The sequence below is a fragment of the Nomascus leucogenys genome, chromosome 6, assembly GCF_006542625.1.
Source record: "Nomascus leucogenys isolate Asia chromosome 6, Asia_NLE_v1, whole genome shotgun sequence".
NCBI classification, from domain to species: Eukaryota; Metazoa; Chordata; class Mammalia; order Primates; family Hylobatidae; genus Nomascus; species Nomascus leucogenys.
The window spans coordinates 120,595,773-120,616,884 of record NC_044386.1 but is presented as its reverse complement, the minus strand read 5'-3'; the positions used below and the strand labels follow the sequence as shown (position 1 = coordinate 120,616,884).

At 39.4% G+C, this 21,112-nt stretch overlaps 1 long non-coding RNA gene across 1 annotated transcript; it reads right to left on the bottom strand.

Moving 5' to 3' along the window:
* Positions 1-14,648: 14,648 nt before the first annotated feature.
* On the bottom strand, positions 14,649-20,946 carry LOC115835413. The gene is made up of 3 exons (XR_004030375.1): positions 20,871-20,946; positions 19,670-19,824; positions 14,649-14,762 (listed from the first exon to the last, which is right to left on the bottom strand). It is a non-coding gene; the product is annotated as an uncharacterized LOC115835413 (long non-coding RNA).
* Positions 20,947-21,112: the final 166 nt, after the last annotated feature.

Genomic DNA, 21,112 nt, shown 5'->3' with positions numbered 1-21,112 from the left:
TGACACCTCTGGGACAATGTACCTGAAGCCCTAGACAAGGAGTTTTATTTGCCATCACATATTCTATGTTTTTCTACATGACATTTATACCAATAATTTTTGTTTAAATAATTTTTAATATTTTAGTCCCTCTCCTCTTAACACATAAACTCCTAAAAATCAGTGTGTTGCTCACTACTGATTTCCAGCACCTAGCACAGTCCTTAGCATATGGTTGGAACTCACTGAATTTCAGCTTTATAAAGAAATGAATTAATGGATGTTGTACGCATGTGTGAGGAGCCATGTGGAAGGTAAATGGCAGGATACCTATGTGTAAAGTTGTCAGAATCAAGGAAATGGAGCTAAACTGGGAGCCAGAAAGCTAATCCATACGGATGTCAAGGAGACGAGGCTTGAGACACAGAGCAGTGAGCAATGTGAGGGATCCAAAGGCTAGGAAGTCCCACAGGAACACAAGAGATGATTCAAAGAACCCTTGGTTGTCCCGAAACACTGCTTTGATTTGTGGGCTAGAGGATGTTCTTGGCAGAAGGCTGAAGACAAGTGCATGCAAAAGTGCTTTCTCTAAATGTCTCGCCACCTTGTGTTTTGAATGTATGATTCCAGACCTATATATCACCCATCTCTCGGTGCTGTTCAGTTCTTTTCATCCTGCTAAATCTTTTCTGCAGCTCTATTTAGACGATTTCTCATTCTTTCCATCTGAGACTGAACTAATGGCACAAAGATGGTTATTTCCACGTGGGGATGTTACTAAGAAGAGTATATAGGGTCTAGTTAGCAAAAACAGACCATAGAATTTTTTTTAAAGTCTGCCCAGCATTTAAGAAGATATCAGCCTGTTCTCCAAGTCTCCAGTCCTATCTCTTATGTCTACCAGCTTTTAGCCTTTTTCTTTTTCTAAGGATAAGCTCTCACTTTTCAAATTCTGTGTGACATTTTTAAGGCCATATACATGAACACATTTTCATCTGTTCCATCTTGCAGTCCTAAGGCAGTAACATGACTACCTGTTGTGGCAAAAAGGCTGCTCCTTGGTCTGATCTGCATCTTCCAGGCAACTCGCTTGGCAGCCTGCAATCCATCAAATTTTTCCCTTAGTAAATCTCAGGAAAAGATCACCCATAAGCATAGTACAGGAGTACTCTGAAGTTCGACTAGTGTTTTAGAGTGCTGTAGATCCTAAGACGAAAGCAGTAAGAAAGTTGAAAAAATAGTATTATTTATTCAACAGGCATGCTAGAAATCTCAGAGCTTCCCTAGTCACTATTTTCTGTCCTATGCATGTAACATGAAACTCTGCAAAATCAGAACTGAGTTCTCTGTAAAGACATTCAGAAATAAACAAGACCAGCCTTGAAGGGAAGGCCTTGTAATCCGTGGTTTATTCTCCTTTCATGTTATGGCTGATGGCAGATTAGAGTTGGTGCTCAGCCATGGACTCACTGAAATAATGCTTTGAAAGTACACTAACTCATAGAAACCCTCCGCACTTTCAATTACAATGAAACTATCCATCCATTACTCTAAACTTTGTCAGTATTGATCATTCTATGTTTCTAGCTTTTATTCTGCATTTGTGATCCCTTTGTACTACTTTTTCTGTTAGGATACAGTCAAGAAAACTGAAACCATGGTAGTAGGTACTTTAAAGATGGATTGGTTACCAGATGTTAGAAGGCTCTAGAAGTACTTGAGCAGGAGGAATTGTAGACATCAGTTTACCTCAAATGGGCAGAATTCAGATAGATAACAACAACAAAAAAGAGACTGCGGAGGTTATTCATAGTGGGCTAATTTGTGTGGGAAAAGAAGTAGGTATAAATCAATATATTCTAGTATCTGTGAGACAACAAATATGAGAAATTATTTTTCTAGGCTAGTTGGGTAAAGTTTAAAATTGTTGTGCTTTATCCTCTAGACAATTGAGAGTAGTTGCCGTATTTAAGAAAGATAAATAAACTGTTCTGTGTGCAGGGAAGATTAGAAATGGAAGACATTGGAGGCAGAGAGAAGTTAAAGGAGAATGTTGACATTATCCTAAAGTGTTAAGAACCTGAATGAAACTCATTGCAAAATCATTGCCAGGGAATACAGTGCAGGGACTGACTCTAGCAGTGGATGAGGACAACTCACAGAGAGAAATCTGACAATCTATGTTGAGCAGAGGGAAGGAAGCCAGGAATAGTTATTAATAAGTTCAAGACTTCAGTTTTGGTTTTTTGTTTTGTTTTGTTTTAACTCCCAGCAAGCTAAATTTGACAATAAGGTAGCTCAATTTCTCTCTACCTCATTTTGTTAATCTCTATAATCTTGCCCCAGAAAAGCCATTTATACCCTAGCTCGGAAAATTCTCTATTAATTTGTCTTCATAAGATTGTAAAATTTTCAAAACTGTCTATTCACGATAATTAGAGAAATACGAATCAAGATCACAATGAGATACAATCTTACACCAGGCAGAGTGGCTATTACTAAAAAGTCAAAAAATAACAGATGCTGGGGAAGTTGTGAAGAAAAAGGAATGCTTATACATTGTTGGTGGGAGTGTAAACTAGTTCATCTATTGTGGAAGACAGTGTGGCAATTCCTCAAAAACCTAAAGACAGAAATAGCATTTGACCCAGCAATCCCATTACTGGGTATACACTCAAAGGAATATAAATCATTCTATTATAAAGACACATGCATGCATATGTTCACTGCAGCACCATTCACAATAGCAAAGACACGGAACCAACCAAAATGGCAATCAGTGACACACTGGATCAAGAAAATGTGGTACATGGCCGGGCGCGGTGGCTCACGCTTGTAATCCCAGCACTTTGGGAGGCCAAGGCGGGCGGATCACGAGGTCAGGAGATCGAGACCACGGTGAAACCCTGTCTCTACTAAAAATAAAAAATAAAAAATAAATTAGCCGGGTGTGGTGGTGGGCACCTGTAGTCCTAGCTACTCGGAGAGGCTAAGGCAGGAGAATGGTGTGAACCCGGGAGGCGGAGTTGCAGTGAGCCGAGATTGCGCCACTGCACTCCAGCCTGGGTGACAGAGCGAGACTCCGTCTCAAAAAAAAAAAAAAAAAAGAAAACGTGGTACATATACACCATGGAATACTATGCAGCCATGAAAAAGAACAGAGATCATATCTTTTGCAGGGACATGGATGGAGCTAGAGGCCATTATCCTTAGCAAACTAACATAGGGACAGAAAACCAAACACTGCATGTTCTCACTTATAAGTGGGAGCTAAATGATGAGAACTCACATGGACACATAGAGGGGAACAACACACACTGGGGACTTTCAGAGAGTGGAGACAGGGAGACGGGAGATCATCAGGAAAAATAACTAATGGGTGCTAGGCTTAATACCTGGATGATGAAATAATCTGTACCATCAAAATACTGTCCTCATCTTAAAAGTAAATAGCACTATTTTATTTAATAATTTATATTTTGGAATCCTAACCAGACATTTTTGCCTTAAATTTCAAGCACTGCATTACTTCCAAAGACATGCTGTGGGTATGTGGAAATTATATCAAACATGAGTAAATTTTTTTGACCAAGACTATAGAAATAACAATACCATCATATAAATATATGAATGTAGACATCGATGGTTGATGAAAATTACCCCCAAATGTCCAATGCCATGAGCATACTTTGAATAGCTACTTAGTTTTATTTTTATTAACATTATATGTAGGTTATTTCTAAGCCTGCAGACATAATTCATAGAATATACTACTCCAATATTTGAGAATGTACTACTTAAATATTTGGATATATTTATTCCAAATGTATCTCCACTGTGATTTTTTAGAAGATACAATTGCCATCACAGTAAGATATTGCTGATTCAGGTTAAATTTTTAATTAACTAGAAAAATCAAAGAATGCAATTCTTTTTCAAGATTTCTTCAAATAAAGAAAGAAGCAAAATTAGGCTGTGGTGCTATGAATAACACCAAGAAGTATGAAGTCAGGCAAGTCTCAGGTTCAGTCACAGTTCCACTGTTAAGCAGATAATAATTCTAAGGGTGCGTTTTTGTGTCTTAGGTTTGTGGAGACCTATGGTAGCATTCCAGAGATCAACATTGAGCCTACCCCACGACTATTCAACCTTCCCATTATTTGGGTAGATTTCATATAACCAGTTAGAAAGAAAACATCTATGAAAACTACTAAAGAATTATATATTTTAATTAAGGGTGCCGAACATGGTCAATTAGAGAACAATACAGTAGAAACCTCTATTCAAATATAATTGAGACCAGTTTTTTGATAGTTAATCTAAAAAATGAGTTAAGGAGGAGGATCATAGGGTTAAAAAAAACCACAAATGTAAATTAATTGGCTAATATTTTGATATAAGCCCAGGACCCTTTGATTATCACTTTATTAACTGGAGTTTCTATACATTGTCTTCTTTGAATAAATTATTATCATAACAAGTCAATTATAATCCCAACTTTTTATTTGTTTAAAGTAGAACAAAAATTTAAAGTAACAAAAGTGCAAAAACCTTTTAGCTTATTAAAATGTTGTTATTCTGATTATTATAATTTTATAATTTTTTCTTAAAATGTTTACATTGCTTAGCCCTCATATTAATCAACTTAGCTTTTTCTAATCTTTTCAAGACCCAACATATTTTTACATAAATAGCACCACTCTATTATGATCACATCACTGATTTTATTGATGTCACCAAAGACTAACTTGAATAAAACCTAAATAAACTGGCTGGTAAATAAGTTAACATAACACCAAGTTGAGGCAATGGACTTACAGAGGCATAATAGAAAACACACTGTTATTTTATAGGGAGAATGCACAGTGTCAGTTCATTTCACAAGTTAGTTAAACACAACTCAACTACAACAATGTTAGTGAAAAGTAGCAAATTCTGTTTTTGCTCCATGGACTTACAGCCAGTGAGTCCTGAGAAAGAAGAGATAATTTAAAGAGCTTCATTGGCAGGTGAATCTGTACTTGGCCTTTTAGCTTACAGATTGAAGCTCCATATTAAAAGCAGAAGAATAGTGAGGCATTCACTGTGAAGAAAGAAACAGAACAGACATGCAGGGGCAAAAGTAGCCATGGTCTGCGTCCTGGCTCAGGAGGACAGTATGTGTTGACGGGCAAAGCTTAGAATGGGCTGAGGCCTGCAACCTCACCCCATCCCATTGCTTTATCTACTCACACTGTTTGCCCAGAAAATCAGGCACTCCACAATGAGAACAGGAACTGGGCATCCCAGCTAATCTTCAGCTGGGTGGGTCTCATAGCGTGGTCAGATTTGAAAAAAATAACAATAGGCTTTGAGGAAAAAGACTTGGAGATGAAGCAGAATGCTTCTGCCAAAGCTTCCCTCAACTGACATAAGAGGAACAAGTTTATTTCCCAAATTAATTATAGTATAATTTACCAGGTATCCAAATAAATGTGTTTAGAGACTAAGAGTTTTCCCCTCAAATAATGCCTGACCATAATTTTACATATAATTCTTTTATTCAACAAATGCTCAATGTATGTTTGTTTTATACCAAACACTTTTTAAGGAATGAGGAATACCATTGTGGATAAAATAGACAATCTTCACTAAATGCTTAGTTATGATGGGACGCAAACAAATACACAAGAAAGAAAATAATTAAGAAATACAGTTTTATGCCTAATTATATCAGGTGATAGTAAGTGCTGTGTCCCCAAAACACTTACTCATTTTCTCAAACTATTATAAAACAGGGAAGGTGCACAAAGAGTGCTGGACATGGGACTGAAGATTCTGTTTTAAATATGGTTGCCAGGGAAGTCCTCACTGTGTAAGAACATTCCATCATAGACTTGAAGGAGATGAGGGAAGTCATCAAGTGGATGGGAAAAAGAACACTCCCAGTAATAGGACCAGCAAATGCAAAGACCAGAGGAGAAAGACATCTGCTTTGTTTAAGGGACAGCAAATAGGTCTCCCTGCTACAGCAGAGTAAATACAGTGGAAATGGTAGAAGAGTTTTTAGTTGTAAAGCAAGAAGGGGGACCAACAATGGAGAGTCTTGGATGTCATTGTGGAGATTTCTATTTTACTGGAGGTGAAATGGAAGCCACCGAAGGCACCTGAAATGGAGGCTCATATGGTTCACAGCTTTAATAGTCTGCTGTCTGCTGAGATAAGAATTGACTAGAGGACAGAGGGTAGATCTAGGTAGTGAGATGTTATTGCAATCACCTAGGAAAGAGATAGGATGATTTGAACTAGAGTGGTAGTAGTAAGAGGTGGTCATATTTTGAAAATATTTTTAAAGTAGAGTTGACAGGATTTGGTGATGAATTTGACATGTGATGTGAGTCAAATTTCATAGCCTGAGCCAAACATCCCTATTTAATTACGTTTAATATAATGGAAAAGGTGGGGGAAAATGGATTAAGAAAAGAAAGAAGTTTGGTGCGGGAAACAGTAAGGTGAAGAAACCAGTAGAGATGTTAGATATCTAAATCTGAGTTCAGGAATTTGGAATGCATAGAAAATTTGATCATTAGCATGGGGCTAGTATTTGAAACCATGAGACTAGACAAGATCATTTTAGTTTAGTGTATTTCCACAGATTATATTTCAAGCATCACGCTAGATACTTTAACCTTCGGCCATTTTAAAAGCCCCTTGGTAAATTTCACAGGAATGAGGATTTGACTGACCTGTTTTTCTCAGCTGTCTGACCTCAGTAGGATGCATTATTGTATTGTATTTAATTCCCTATAAAATTCCAAAATATCAAAATGAGACCTATATTTATTAGCAGGATTTTTCAGATAGAACTATACTACTTAATTCACAGAAATATCCTTCCCTGGGGTGGTGATAGGATTATATCACCAGTCATGAAATCATGCTAACTTGTAGGCAACAATGGAGCTCACATTTTGATCTAAGCTAATTTGCATGAATTACTTAAATTATGAAAATACACAATTTCAGAGGGCAGATTTTATTAATTCTCAATTACGTCAAACTATCACTTAATTCTCAAGGGCCCAACTCTGGCGAAACCAGATGCTGCAGTGTATGTGTTTCCTATTCTCTTCCAACTTTTTTCATCATGGTTCATCAGCAAATGCTATGAAGTCTAATTAATTTAATTAATGGATCTCAGGGCCATTGGACAATGCATTTACATGAATTGCTCTGTGAAGAAGGAGCTCTCTCTCTCGCTCGCTCTCTCTCTGCCCCCGCCTTTCTCCCCCTCTTCCTCTTTCAAGAGCAGAACATTTTAGTGATCTCCAGTTAACTGGCTGAACTAAGCAGCGATCTCTTAGGTAATAATGCACTGCTGACAAACCTCAGCATAGACTATAACACTACCAGTAAAGCTTCTGTTCATGTTGTTCTAGGGCTAATAAAATGGGATACTGTAATCTAGCTCTGAGGAAATTTGAGATTGTCTCATGTTTTCTCAGTTAAACCAGAAAATAATTAATTATAGGGAAGGGACAAGAATTGCCATGGCAGAGCCAGGCTGAGAAATAATTTCTGTTCATTCTCAATGTATTATCTGCTTTGTCCCTAGAGGCTCCCTTTTGTTACTCTTATATCAAAATCCCACTAAATTTTCCTGCCATCTCAACTCAAAAATCACACCTACAAAAGAGCTAAACTTTTCATCTTTTTGCTTTTGCAAAAACTCTGTGCCAGCTATGAGAGTGTAAGCTTTATAGTTATATATAGATGTTTTTATTTATAATATTTCTCCTGCAAAACAGGATTAGAGAAAGTGAACCAAAAAGAACATGGAATAAGACGAATAATGAATAGATAAATAAATTGCTCTAAAGACAAAGTAAAGGAAACTATAAAAGGGAGATGACTAGAACTATTTAGCAAGAAGAGACCTCATTCTTTCCATCAAATAGTGTGGTGTAATTTGCACAATGCACTCAATGGTTAATGAACACATATTTGTTGAGGATAGCATTAATAAATAACACAACCAATGAAAAACTAATACAAAAGATTTTTACTCTGCAGGAAGTAACTATTAGGTAGGTATTGTAAATTCTAACTTTAAAAGGTAGAGGAAAATATATATTGATCTGACTCATAAATGCAACAGGAAGACACAGTAACAATTACTACAGGTGAATTTCAGCTCTCAGTCTTATCTACCAACCAGTGTCACCAGGAACCTTCTTCAGACCCATGTATCCAACTGCTTATTTATCTTTTGCACCTGGATATCCCTCAGATACCTCCATTTAATGCATCTTCTTCCTCCAAACTGGTCAGTATCCAAGCAGACCCAGAGATCTGTGAAGAGCTATTCTAGTCTCCGCCCTCTCCCCTGTTGCTGATCCACTTAAGAGGGCCAAAGAATGTAGTTGAGAGGACATCAGCTCTGTATCTAGTAGCATTTAGTTTTAACCTCATCCCTTAACTTAAAATTGGCATGGCCTTCCGTAAGCGAATTAACTCCTCTGAATATCAATCGATGAAAGTAAAAAAAAAAATACAAAATTAATTGTAGTGAGGATTAAAATATCATGTTTGGTACATCATGAGCTCTCAATAAACAGTTGCAGTATTGTTATTCAAACTGGTACACAGGCCTATCACTTCTCCTTCCTTTTAGATCTGTTTTTTTTTTCCTTCTGTTCTCACCTCTGAATGTCCCAACCCAATCTCTCTTCCTCTATCACCTTTTTAGGAACTCCATCCCCACCTCACTCACTCCACCACTCCTCACACTCCTTTCTCTCCTACCCTGGCCTCCACCACAGCTCCTCCATCCCCACCTGTAATCCAGCCTCTAAACCACTATCAGGGCTGTGGTTCTGAAATGCAAATCTCATCATGCTGTACGTTATAACATCTTTGAATGACACCTACTTGTCTCACGATAAATTCTAAACTCCTTAGTTTGATGTTGACCATGACCATTTTTGATCTGACCCTGTCCGTCTCTCCCTCCTAATTCTCATTTCTCTCCACCAAATACTCCACCCTTTGTACTAAACAACGTGCCTCTACTTTCATCTCTTCATACTTATATTTTTTCCTTGATCCTTAACTTTGCTCACAATGTTCCTGCCATCTGGAATAGCATTTTCCCTATTGGCCTGGAAAATTTGACTATTCCTTTGTGACGGAATTCAGTTTTCACTTCCCCGTGAGTGACCTTCTTAGGACAAACTGACAGTATCTTATATTGTAGTCCCACAGTCCAATAGGCAGTCTTCAAGTGTCCAGTATGACAGTGCATGATATTTGTTGTTTATATGCCTATTTCCCCCACTGGCTTTGAGAAACTTGAGGGATTGTTGTAACCACTTTTATCTCCAGTGTCTAGCAGAGCGTGCATCTATTTGTGTTTTGAATGAGTGAGTGAATTAATGAACGATGAGAAAGCAATGACCTGTGTTTTGTCTCTACCTCTTACACAAGATTATAGATAGACTGATTTAACTGAAGATTCCAGGTCCTATTCCTTTTGCTGTTGTTATTGTATATGTTAGCAAAAAGCTTCATCCCTTCCAAAAACTTCTTCAGTGGTAGCAATAAATTCAGTGTCTTCTGGAAGCAACATTGTGCTCTCTCTCTCTCTCCCTGATTTGCCTATTGCTACTTTGAATAGTACGTGTTTGTTTATTCATTTATAATTCATTACAGTACATGTAATAGGAGCCCTGCTATTTCTTCATAAGTGGTTATGAAAAAATATTCACACGTGCTTATGTTTTGTGAACATCTATATGTGGTGGAGCACATGTTATTATAATCTTATTTTAAGCGGAAATATAGATTAAAGGATTTTCTCTTACTGTTCTTAATGTAAAGCTTCTAAATTAGATATACAAAAGCACTCATCTAGAAGCTAGTGGAACCACAAGCAAAACACAGAAAAAGGCCTACCGAGAACAAATTATAACAAACGTTAGTTTATTGCAATAGGATTACTGAATTAGTACATGATGGAACAAAAGATCTATAACAAGTTTAGATGTCAGTAATTTATTGGACATGGATTGTATATACTGTACCCACAAAATTCTATCAAATTGTTTCTATTTCAAGAAATTTTCAGTTTATTCATGTTCAACACAAAAGTTAATTATACATGAAATATAAACTGAATGGAAAACATTGGCATTGTATTTCCTGGCTTTCTGGGAAGAATGTCGGAGTAGGGTTAATATGGAAATGCAAGGGAAAGCTCTTGACTCCTCTCCTTGTTCCCAGGATAGGACAAAATACACACGGCCAAGAATGAGAAAAGTAGGACAAAACCCAAGGTAGTCAAGAGAGTTATGACCCTGAGGTGTGAGGTAAGATCTGGCCCTGGGAATGTTGACTGACACTGCAATATTTCGTGTCTAGACTGGAATGATTAGATACGAAGTGGGTTAACTTGGAGTCTTTAGAGATGGCGCTATTCCCAGAAAGATAAATGAGATCCAGTCCTAGGACAAAAGGACAAACATCACTGGTCGGAAAAAGAAAAAATGATTTAGAAAAAGAGAGAAAGAGAAACAAAATGTAGAGGAGAAGAAGAAATCGCAAGGATGGAGACCAAAGGGTTTGCCAGACAGTCTGTTCCTTGGGAATGTGAGTTACACAGCAACCTGGAAGATGATGCTACTTCCAAGCCCATGATTCTGTCTCCATGACTTAGGACACTAGTCACGAAGAAATAGAACACACCTTTCTCTTTCTAGATCTCACTGTCAGTTGAAGAACTGCTACTCATGGCCTGCTAGAGTGAAACTCATTGGTTCTAGGAATGAATGAAATTGGACCTGCTGGAGGCTTTTAATTATTATGTGGGCATCAGAACTGATGAGGATTGGTGTGGCTGTTATTTCAATAAAGTGTTATAAACAATTCATATATGAAAACTTTACTTTTTCTTAATTTATAAATACACTAATATAGTATTTCAATGTTGTTATTCAAATTAAAGACCATGTCAGTTCTTAGACACAATCTCTTACTGTGTATTAATCTCAATAAGACATTGTAATAACCACATATATATTTTATATATATATAAATTAATAGACATTACTTTTTGAGCTGTTTTAGGTTTACAGACAATATTAGTGAAAATTAAAGTGCGTGTCCATAGACTCTCTCACTCCACCCCCATTTCTCCTATTTTTAACAACTTATGGTTTTTTGTTTTTTTTTTTTTGAGACGGAGTCTCGCTCTGTCGCCCAGGCTGGAGTGCAGTGGCGCGATCTCGGCTCACTGCAAGCTCCGCCTCCTGGGTTCACGCCATTCTCCTGCCTCAGCCTCTCCGAGTAGCTGGGACTACAGGCGCCCGCCACCACGCCCGGCTATTTTTTTGTATTTTTAGTAGAGACGGGGTTTCACCGTGGTCTCGATCTCCTGACCTCGTGATCCGCCCGCCTCGGCCTCCCAAAGTGCTGGGATTACAAGCGTGAGCCACCGTGCCTGGCCCATCTTATGGTATTTTTAACATTAGCATGTTACATTTGTTACAAGTGATGAGCCAATGTTGATAAATTATTTTTACCTAAAGTTCATAATCATATTAGGGTTCACTCTTTGTGGTGTCCATTTTACGGATTTTAACAGGGTATAGTAAGACGTACCCACCATGACAATGGTACACAGAATAACAGTTTCACTGCCCTTAAAATTCCCTGTGCGCTACCTAGTTATTCCTCCTTTCTTTCCTCCCCAGGAACCCCTGGAAATGACTCATCTTTTTACTGTCTCCAGTTTTGCCTTTTTCAAAATGTCACATACTTGAAACCACATAGTCTGCAGGCTTTCACATTGGCTTCTCTCACTCAGTAACACGCATTTAAGGTCCTTCCATGCCTTTTTGTGGCTTGATAGCTCTTTTTCTATACAGAACTGATTCATATTCCATTGGATGGCTACACCATAGAGTTGCTGGTCCATTTGCCTATTGAAAGGTATCTTGGTTGTTTCTGTTTTGGTAATTATGAATAGCACTGGTATAAACATTTGTGTGCATGTTTTATGTGGGCATAAGTTTTCAACTCATTTGGCAAATACCAAGGAGCACAGTTATGGAATCATAGGCTAAGAGTGTGCTTAGTTTCATAAGAAACTGCTGAGCTGTCTTCCAAAGTGGATTCACCATTTTGCATCCCCACTAGCAATGAATAAGTTATTTCTGCTCATTGTTTTTAGCAGCTCTCAGTAGTGCTGGAATTTTGGATTTTGGCCATTATAATAGCTATGTAGTGGCATCTCATTGTTTTAGTTTGCAATTTTCTAATGACATATGATATTGAGCATCTTTCCATGTGCTTATTTACCATGACTAATATGTTGCCATCAGTAACTTTCCTTTCCCTTTCCATTGCCAGTGAGATCCAGCATTTTTTTTTTTTTTTTTTTTGAGACATAGTCTCGCTCTGTCGTCCATGCTGGAGTGCAGTGGTGCAATCTCAGCTCACTGCAACCTCCACTTCCCAGGTTCAAGTGATTCTCCCTGCCTCAGCCTCCTGAGTAGCTAGGATTACAGGCACTCACCACCACGCCTGGCTAATTTTTTTTTTTTTTAGTAGAGATGGGGTTTCGCCATGTTGGCAAGGCTGGTCTGGAACTCCTGACCTCAGATGATCTGCCCTCCTCAGCCTCCCAAAGTGCTGGGATTACAGGCATGAGCCACCGCACCTGGCCAGATCCAGTATTTCTTAATGGAAACTAAAACTTCACCAGTTACCACATTTTTCCCCATATATTTGTAATAAGTTCCAACGTCTGATAAGGCAAGTCCAACCCTCTGCATTTTTAAAACTTAATCAAGTTATTTATTAAAAATTAATATTCTATGCACATTTTAGAATCAAATTTTTATTAAAATCAATGACCATATTAGATTTATTGGAAAATAATGTAATTTAATATTAAGTTATCACATCCATTAACATGATAATTCTCTACTTATTTGGATTTCCTTTAAGATAAATTCCTAAAATTTTCTATATAGATGGTTTTAGAGTTTTTTTTTTTTTGTAGCTTAACTACAAGATACTTTGTAGTGCCTGAATTTTTATTACAGTTTTACACCTTCTATTCAATTATTGCTGACACGTAAGAACTTTTTCTTCAGCATCTATTTTAGATTTAGTGGGTACATATGCAGGTTTGTTACATGGGATACTGCTTGATGCTCAGATTTGGAGTACAAATGTATCCATTAACCAGATGGTGAACATAGCATGCAATATTTTTTCAACCCTTGTCCTTCTCCTTCCATCCCCCATCTAATAGCCTGTTACTTTGTACTGTTTTCTATTATAAATTGGGAGGAAGCCATTATTATTATATATTAGCTTCAGAACAACTAGGTTCAAGTCATGGAAAACAATTTCACCAAACAACTTTAGGAAACACTGCTTTGAAAACAGTAATCTGAATTATAACTGAAGCCACAGAAGCCAAATATTTACTAAAGGTTCTTTTAAAAAAAATAAGTTGGCCGGGCGCAGTGGCTCACGCCTGTGATCCCAGCACTTTGGGAGGCCGAGGTGGGTGGATCATGAGGTCAGGAGATTGAGACCATCCTGGCCAACATGGTGAAACCCTGTCTCTACTAAAATAAAATATAAAAATTAGCCAGGCATGGTGGCACGTGCCTGTAGTCCCAGCTACTCAGGAGGCTGACGCAGGGGAATTGCTTGAACCAGGGAGGCGGAGGTTGCAGTGAGCTGAGACTGCGCCACTGCACTTCAGCCTGGTGACAGAGCAAGACTCTGTCTCAAAAAAAAAAAAAAAGAAAAGAAAAAAAACAAGTTGTATGGAAGGAGGACATCATTAACAGTGTATCTCTTCAATAATGGTTTATTTTACTATTCTCATTCTTCTCATTCCTCTCTTACTATGTCCCAAATCTCTTTACAGGCTAAAAGAAACTCTTCAGAATTAACCCTATTCATAAAGAACACCACTTACTGAGTACTGCATTTTCTTCTTCAAATTCTTCAGCGTGCATTGGGAATACACCCTATGGACCATTTTTACGTGTTTAGTTTTGGGTTTTTTTTTTTTTTTTTTTTTTTGGCTAAAGAAACTGCAAAAAAAGATTTAGGACCTCATTCTATTAGGTTAGTATTTGTCTAGTAAACTTCAGCATAAGCAAAATAAAATACATGTTGTTGTTCCGGACTGAAACCCCTCAAAACCGTATTGTAAAAATTACAAAAAAAATTAACTGAAATCATGTTTTTAAAAATCTTGTAGATGAAAAGATATGATATATAGTAGGTTTAAGTACCTATTTCAATGGCTCCCAAAGTGGGGCCCTCAGACACCCAGGTCCAAACTATTTTAACAGGAATACTAACATGGTGACATTTGCTGTAAGGGTGCAAATACAATAGTGGGTAAAAATGCTGGTACTTTAGCACAAACAAAGGCAGTAACACAAAACTTAGTAGTCATGGTATTCTTCACTATGCACAGGAAAGGTTTGAAAAGGAAGGGCAGGTCGGGCATGGTGTCTCACGCCTGTAATCCCAGCACTTTGGGAAGCCGAGGCAGGTGGATCACTTGAGGTCAGGAGTTTGAGACCAGCCTGGCCAACATGGTGAAACCCCATCTCTATAAAAAGTACAAAATTTAGCTGGACGTGGTGGTTGCATACCTGTAGTCCCAGCTACTTGGAAGGCTGAGGCCGGAGGATTGAGCCCAGAAGGTGGAGGCTACAGTGAGCTGTGATCATGCTACTGCCCTCCAGCATGGGTGACAGAACAAGGCCCTGTCTCAAAAATAAAAAGAATGTCTATGATGAAGCAGTGAAAATTTTACTACGTCTTCATCCTTGAACATGTCTCTTTAATATTTCCAGTGATGAAACTGGAAGTACACATGAGCATTCCTGCAGACTGCCTGAGAAAAAACCCTCGTGTGTCTATGATGAAGCAGTGAAAATGTTACTACATCTTCATCCTTGAATATGTCTCGTTAATATTTCCAGTGATGAAACGGGAAGTACCCATGAGCATTTCTGCAGAATCCTGAGAAAAAACCCTCGTGTGACTAAGTCATGAAGTGAATTAACCATTTTAATGGAATACCATTTTTACTTGAAAGGATGACTGACAAACAATGTTATTTCAACTTGGGTTTTTGGGAGACATTTTCTCAAAAAATGAGATTCTGTCATCTCAAGAAAAACAACAGACAGGCCATAATAAAATTCAATAATAAAATTGCTAATAATAAAATTCAAGCTTTTGAACAAAAAATTAGAATTTTAGAAAACTTATATCCACCATAGCTTTCCAAAAGTATTCTGATGAGATTGATGGTGACATTGATAAATGTATTTTGATACTGTATAATCAAATGTATCAACATGTAGAAGATCTCAGTGAACCATTATTTTCTAAATGACCAATGCATGATGTTATAATATCATGCAAGGGTAAAAGATCCAAAGTTCAAGAAAAACCAAGTTTTGATGGAGTATCAAAAAAGAAGCCTAGGCAACATGGCAAAACCCTGTCTCTACAAAAAGATACAAAAAATTAGCCAGGTGTGGTGATACACACCTGTAGTCCCAACTATTCTGGAGGCTGAGGTGGGAGGATCACCTGAGTCCCCGGAAACTAAGGCTGCAGTGAGCTATGATCACACCACTGCATTCCAGCCTGGGCAACAGAGCAAGACCCCACCTCGAAAAAAATTTAAAAAATACATATATATATATCTCCACAATGATCTAAAATGGCTATCTGTATGAGATTGGACATTGTTCACATTTTTTTCAAGCAAATATCACACAATAAATTGAATGCAGATGAAAATGACATACCAAACATCAAAGAAATTTGCAAAAAAATGTAAGATTGTGCTACTTTGGGTTTAGAAACGTTTTCATAAAAGCATTTATAACAATATGTGGTGAGCTTTTAAAGAACAGTTTAAATATTTCTGATTTAATTTCTAGTGATAAATACCAATAGATATAACCTACATAAACCAAAGCTCCTTGGGCCCTCAATATATTTTTAAGACTGTAAAGGAGTCCTGATTCCAAAATTTTGAGAACTGCTGCCTTCCCCTCCATTTTCCTTCCTTCCCTAGAATTTCTTCATTGGAAGAAACATCCCTTTGCCATTCCATATTAACTTACAGAGTTCCATTGAGGCCAGTTTTGCTACCTCCCTCCCATCTTTCCACCTCCCTCTCTTGGCACAAAACCTGACCAATCCACCCCATTTCCAGTGATTAGCTGTCAAGGTGGGCTAAGCCAAGAAAATCTGGGTTTTCCCTGAGACTAGACCTCTCTTTCTGGGAGATCTGGAATCACAGGGACAAGGTTGGCTACCTTGGGGTAGTCAGAATTCATCTTGCCTAAATGGGGAGAGGTTAGGCAAGTTTCTAGAAAGCCAAACTGCTTTCTAGAAAGTCAAAGATAATTATACTTTGTGCCACGACTGTGAAACTGCCCATTTTATTGCACACTTTCTAACATTTTTACCAAACTGATAAATACAAGCTGGTACCTAGAAGAAAAATAGGCTGGGCATGGTGGCTCACTCCTGTAATCCCAGCATTTTGGGAGGCCAAAGCAGGTGGGTCACCTGAGGTCAGGAGTTCAAGACCAGTCTGGCCAACATGGTGAAACCCCACCTCTACTAAAACTACAAAAATTAGCTGGGCGTGGTGGCAGGCACCTGTAATCCCAGCTACTTGGGAGACTGAGGTAGGAGAATCGCTTGAGCCCAGGAGGCAGAGGTTGCAGTGAGCTGAGATCACACCATTGCACTCCAGCCTGGGCGACAAGAGCGAGACTTCATCTCAAAAAAAAAAAAAAAAAAAAAAAAAAACTTTCCATACAATATAATTTGTTCCATCTCTAGAAACCAATTCAGCAATGAGAACTGAAAGCCACCACTTGGAAGGTTTCAAGGATTCAACTCTACCTATTGATGTCTAAAGCAGTAGTTAAGGTAGAAAAAAATACACACACACACACACACACACACACACCCCCACACACCCCTATGTATTCAGTACCAGGAAACGTGACTGACTAGATGGTATAGTCATCCAACAGAAAGCGCATAATAACTGAAGCCACTGTAGAGGAGTAACTTATGACACGGATCTACAATATTGTTGAGTGAAAAAGCAGATTACAAAAAAAATCTGATTTTTCAAGGGAGAGAAAACATATACATACATAGGAGAAAAGAAATGAGCAGATGACTGGAAAAATACAAAATTCTGATAGTAGTACCTTCTGAGTGATAGAATTATCGGTAGTATTTTCTGGTTTTGCCTAAAAATTTTCTAAATTTCTTAAAATAAGAAGGTTTTGTTATCCATATGATAAAAGATCCACCACCACAAGAAACTTAACCTTCAGCGCAAACTCTACAACATGTTCAAAGTTTGTTCAGTTTAATATTTATGAGACAATCTATTTTGAAAGACATCTAAAATGATGACCAATATTTAAACCTATGCATTAATATTTTTCAATCATATGCTTTAAATTTTGTAATTTTGATAAGGTTAAGCTTTATATCCACCTTGAAAAGATAAATTTTCTATTTGTCTTCAAAATACGACCTAAAATACGCCAATTTTTAAACAGCGAATGGTGCTCAAAAATCGCAATATAAATTCAGGCAGTGTTCCTTACATAGAATGTTTAAGTGCTTCTAACACTGCTGTTTTTCACCGGTTATGAAAACACATTACAATTATCTAAGCATCTAATTATTCAGGTCCCCTGTTTCTCCTCCATTCTATTAGTTTTATAGTAATTTTAAGGCCTGTGAGGATGAAGTTGTCTGTGACAGCTACCACAAAGGTTACTATAAGCGGACAAATTTCAAACAAGTTTATCAGCACTACCATCCCCACCATAAAACTGTCTTGATCAAGGGCAACACATTTCAAGTTAACCAAGACAATCTCTTTACCTGTCACTGCTCAAGAAAAGGATTTTTTGGTCTTATTTAGAATTAACTTTCTGTATCCATTTTTCTCCATAAATCCACTGAGACCAATGTGTGGCTCTATCTCAGGCAACAGCAAGCAAAACTGCCTGCCAGAATGTTCAGTTTTTGTATCTTTCCACATATAGGACACAGCTCTCTTTTGATACCATAATTTTTTGAAAATTGATGCACAAACTTCTTCTTGAAAATTCAGCCAGGCACAGTGGCTCACGCCTGTAACCCCAGCATTTTAGGAGGCCGAGGCAGGTGGATCACGAGGTCAGGAGTTCAAAACCAGCCTGGCCAAGATGGTGAACCCCGTCTCTACCAAAACTATAAAACTTAGCCAGGTGGGGTGGCAAGTGCCTGTAATCCCAGCTACTCAGGAGGCTGAGGCAGGAGAATCGCTTGAACCTGGGCGGCGGAGGTTGCAGTGAGATGAGATCATGCCACTGCACTCCAGCCTGGGTGACAGAGTGAGAATCCGTCATAAAAGAAAAAAGAAAAGAAAAGAAAAGAGAGTGAAGGGAAGGGGGGAGGGGAGGGGAGGGGAGGGAGGGAAGGGAGGGAAGGGAAGGGAAGGGAAGGGAAGGGAAGGGAAGGGAAGGGAAGGAAAGTTCAGATATACAGCAGTTGTAATTCTTCTGAAAGCTAGTTATGGGACATACTACTTTCATATTTTGCTGTTCGATAAATGGGTGGAGAATAAAGTAAACTGACAGAATTACCATATAAAATAAAATTCTAAGTGCTCTGACAACAAAAGAAACTTATACACACACACACACACACACACGGTTTTCCCTGCTAATCATTTTACAACTAAACAACCAAAGTAGCTAACCCCAAGCCCACATCAGCAGAGTAAAAATTCTAACACTTGGTTAAATAAAAATGCACATATCCCCCTGTGAGCTAAAAAAAAATGCTTAAGTATTCAAAGACAGACAGCAATTACAGCTACTGAGAACATCACTGAAGCAAACTGAGGCAGAGAAAACAAAGGTGCTGATGAGGAGTTGAACGGCCTAACCTGCAGAAACCCACTGGATGGTTTCCTAGGTTCCCAGGTGGCATTGTCTTTCAGAATGATTTCTAAAAGAGACCACATAATACTGTTAGAAAGGAGAAAGGGACCCTGGCTTTATCTCTCTGGCTCTCCAGTCACGCTTTACATTTTCACTTCTTACACTCTCTTTCATATGAAATCAATTTACAGACTTCCATCAAGCCCTCAGAGACCTTTTTGTACGATCTGTGACAAGTTCTTGATGTAGCTCTGCACTTTTGACAAATTCTTAGCAGTTAACCTACAAGGCAGTTAAGATTTTTGTTCAAGCACAATATAGCTAGAATAGGGTCATATACTCAATAAAACAAATATTTACCAAGCATTTACTGCCTGGAAAATAAAAAGCACAAAGCATAATTATAAAATATTTTCCCCTGCCACCATAAAAAAAAATTAAAAAGGCTTACAGAATATAGCATAATATGACCAAAGCAAAAAGTGAGGACCAAAGAGGGGAGGAAGGGAAATTATCAACATGAACTGAATATGACCCAGGAGAGCCTTGATGGTCAGACATGTAAAGACAGATTGGATAGGGTTAAGGGGTGGAGGTCAGGGACACAGTCTACAGGGGAAAACCAGCTGACACGGAAGCCTAAAAGGAAAAGCGGGCAGACACCTGTACAGGACTCTTACCTGCCGCCTCGACGGTACAATGAGCCTTTCCAGAACACAGCAGCGCGCGGCCAGGCCGGGGGAGAGGGATCGCTCAAACAGCACCAGAGGCTGCATTCCACCTTTTCCTCCGTCAACGAGTCCGTTTTCATTGTTAGTTTCTCCTTAAACACAAACTTAAAAACAACTGGCTTAAATCTACTGTCGCATCTTGCGTGATCATGTTTGTGCCTTACAGTGACAGGTTGCAAATGATAGAAATTCAACTCAAACTGTCACAAGAAAAGAAGGAAAGGCTTGTAACTATTTAAACATATTGCTAATTAAAGATGTCTGTACAAATTGACTCAAAAAAAAAAAAAAAAAATTGGCCGAAGACGCGGGAACGGGGAAAACCTGACTGAAGAATGAGGCCTTAAAACTTAAGGGTCTTGTGTCCCGGCGCGGTGGCTCACGCCTGGAATCCCAGCACTTTGGGAGGCAGAGGTGGGTCATTTGAGGTCAGGAGTTCGAGACCAGCGTGGCCAACACGGTGAAACCCCTTCTGTACTAAAAACACAAAAGTTAGCCAGCCCTGGTGGGGGGCGCCTGTAATCCCAGCTACTCGGGAGGCTGAGGCAGGAAAATCGCTTTAACCCGTGGACTGTCAAGAGACATAGGCTGCCGGTAGCCGAGATCCCGCCACTGCACTCCAGCCTGGGCGACAGAGTGAGACTGTGTCCAAAAAAAAAAGAAAGAAAAAGAAAACTTTTTTTTTTTTTTTTTTTGAGAGAAGTCTCGCTCTTGTCCCCCAGGTTTGAGTGCAATGGCTTGATCTCGGCTCACTGCAACCTCCGCCTCCCGGGTTCAAACGATTCTCCTGCCTCTGCCTCCCAAGTAGCTGGGATTAAGGCGCCTGCCACCACGCCCGGCTAATTTTTGTATTTTTTAGTAGAAACGTTGTAGAAACGTTTAGTAGAGACCACGTTGGCCACGCTGGTCTCGAACTCCTGACCTCAGGAGATCCGCCCGCCTCGGCCTCCCAAAGTGCTGGGATTACAGGCGGGAGCCACCGCGCCCAGGTAAAAACCCGAACATCTCAGAGGCCTTTTCCCTTCGGCGCCTGGGCTCGTTGTTTAACGCTGGAGCGCCCTGTCCCGCCCTGTCGCGGTCCCGGGAGCAGTCCCGCTGACTGAGGGCGACCACGGGTCCCAGGAGGGCTCCGGCCGCCGCGGGCTTCCACCTCGGTGCGCAGCGACGGGGGCCAAGAAGGACCAGCAGCCCCCAAGCCAGCCCCGCGCTCGGAGCGCGAGAGACGCGCCCTCCGCCTCCTCCCGCCCAAGCCTCGCGCAGTCCCGGGGGCGGGGCCGGGCCCGTTGAGGGAGAAGCGGGGGGAACCGGGGCCTCTACTGGGCAGGCGGCCGTTTGTCCCGGGACTCCCCGCTCTCCGCCCCGGCCCTGCCCTCACCGCGATGTCGCAGTGGA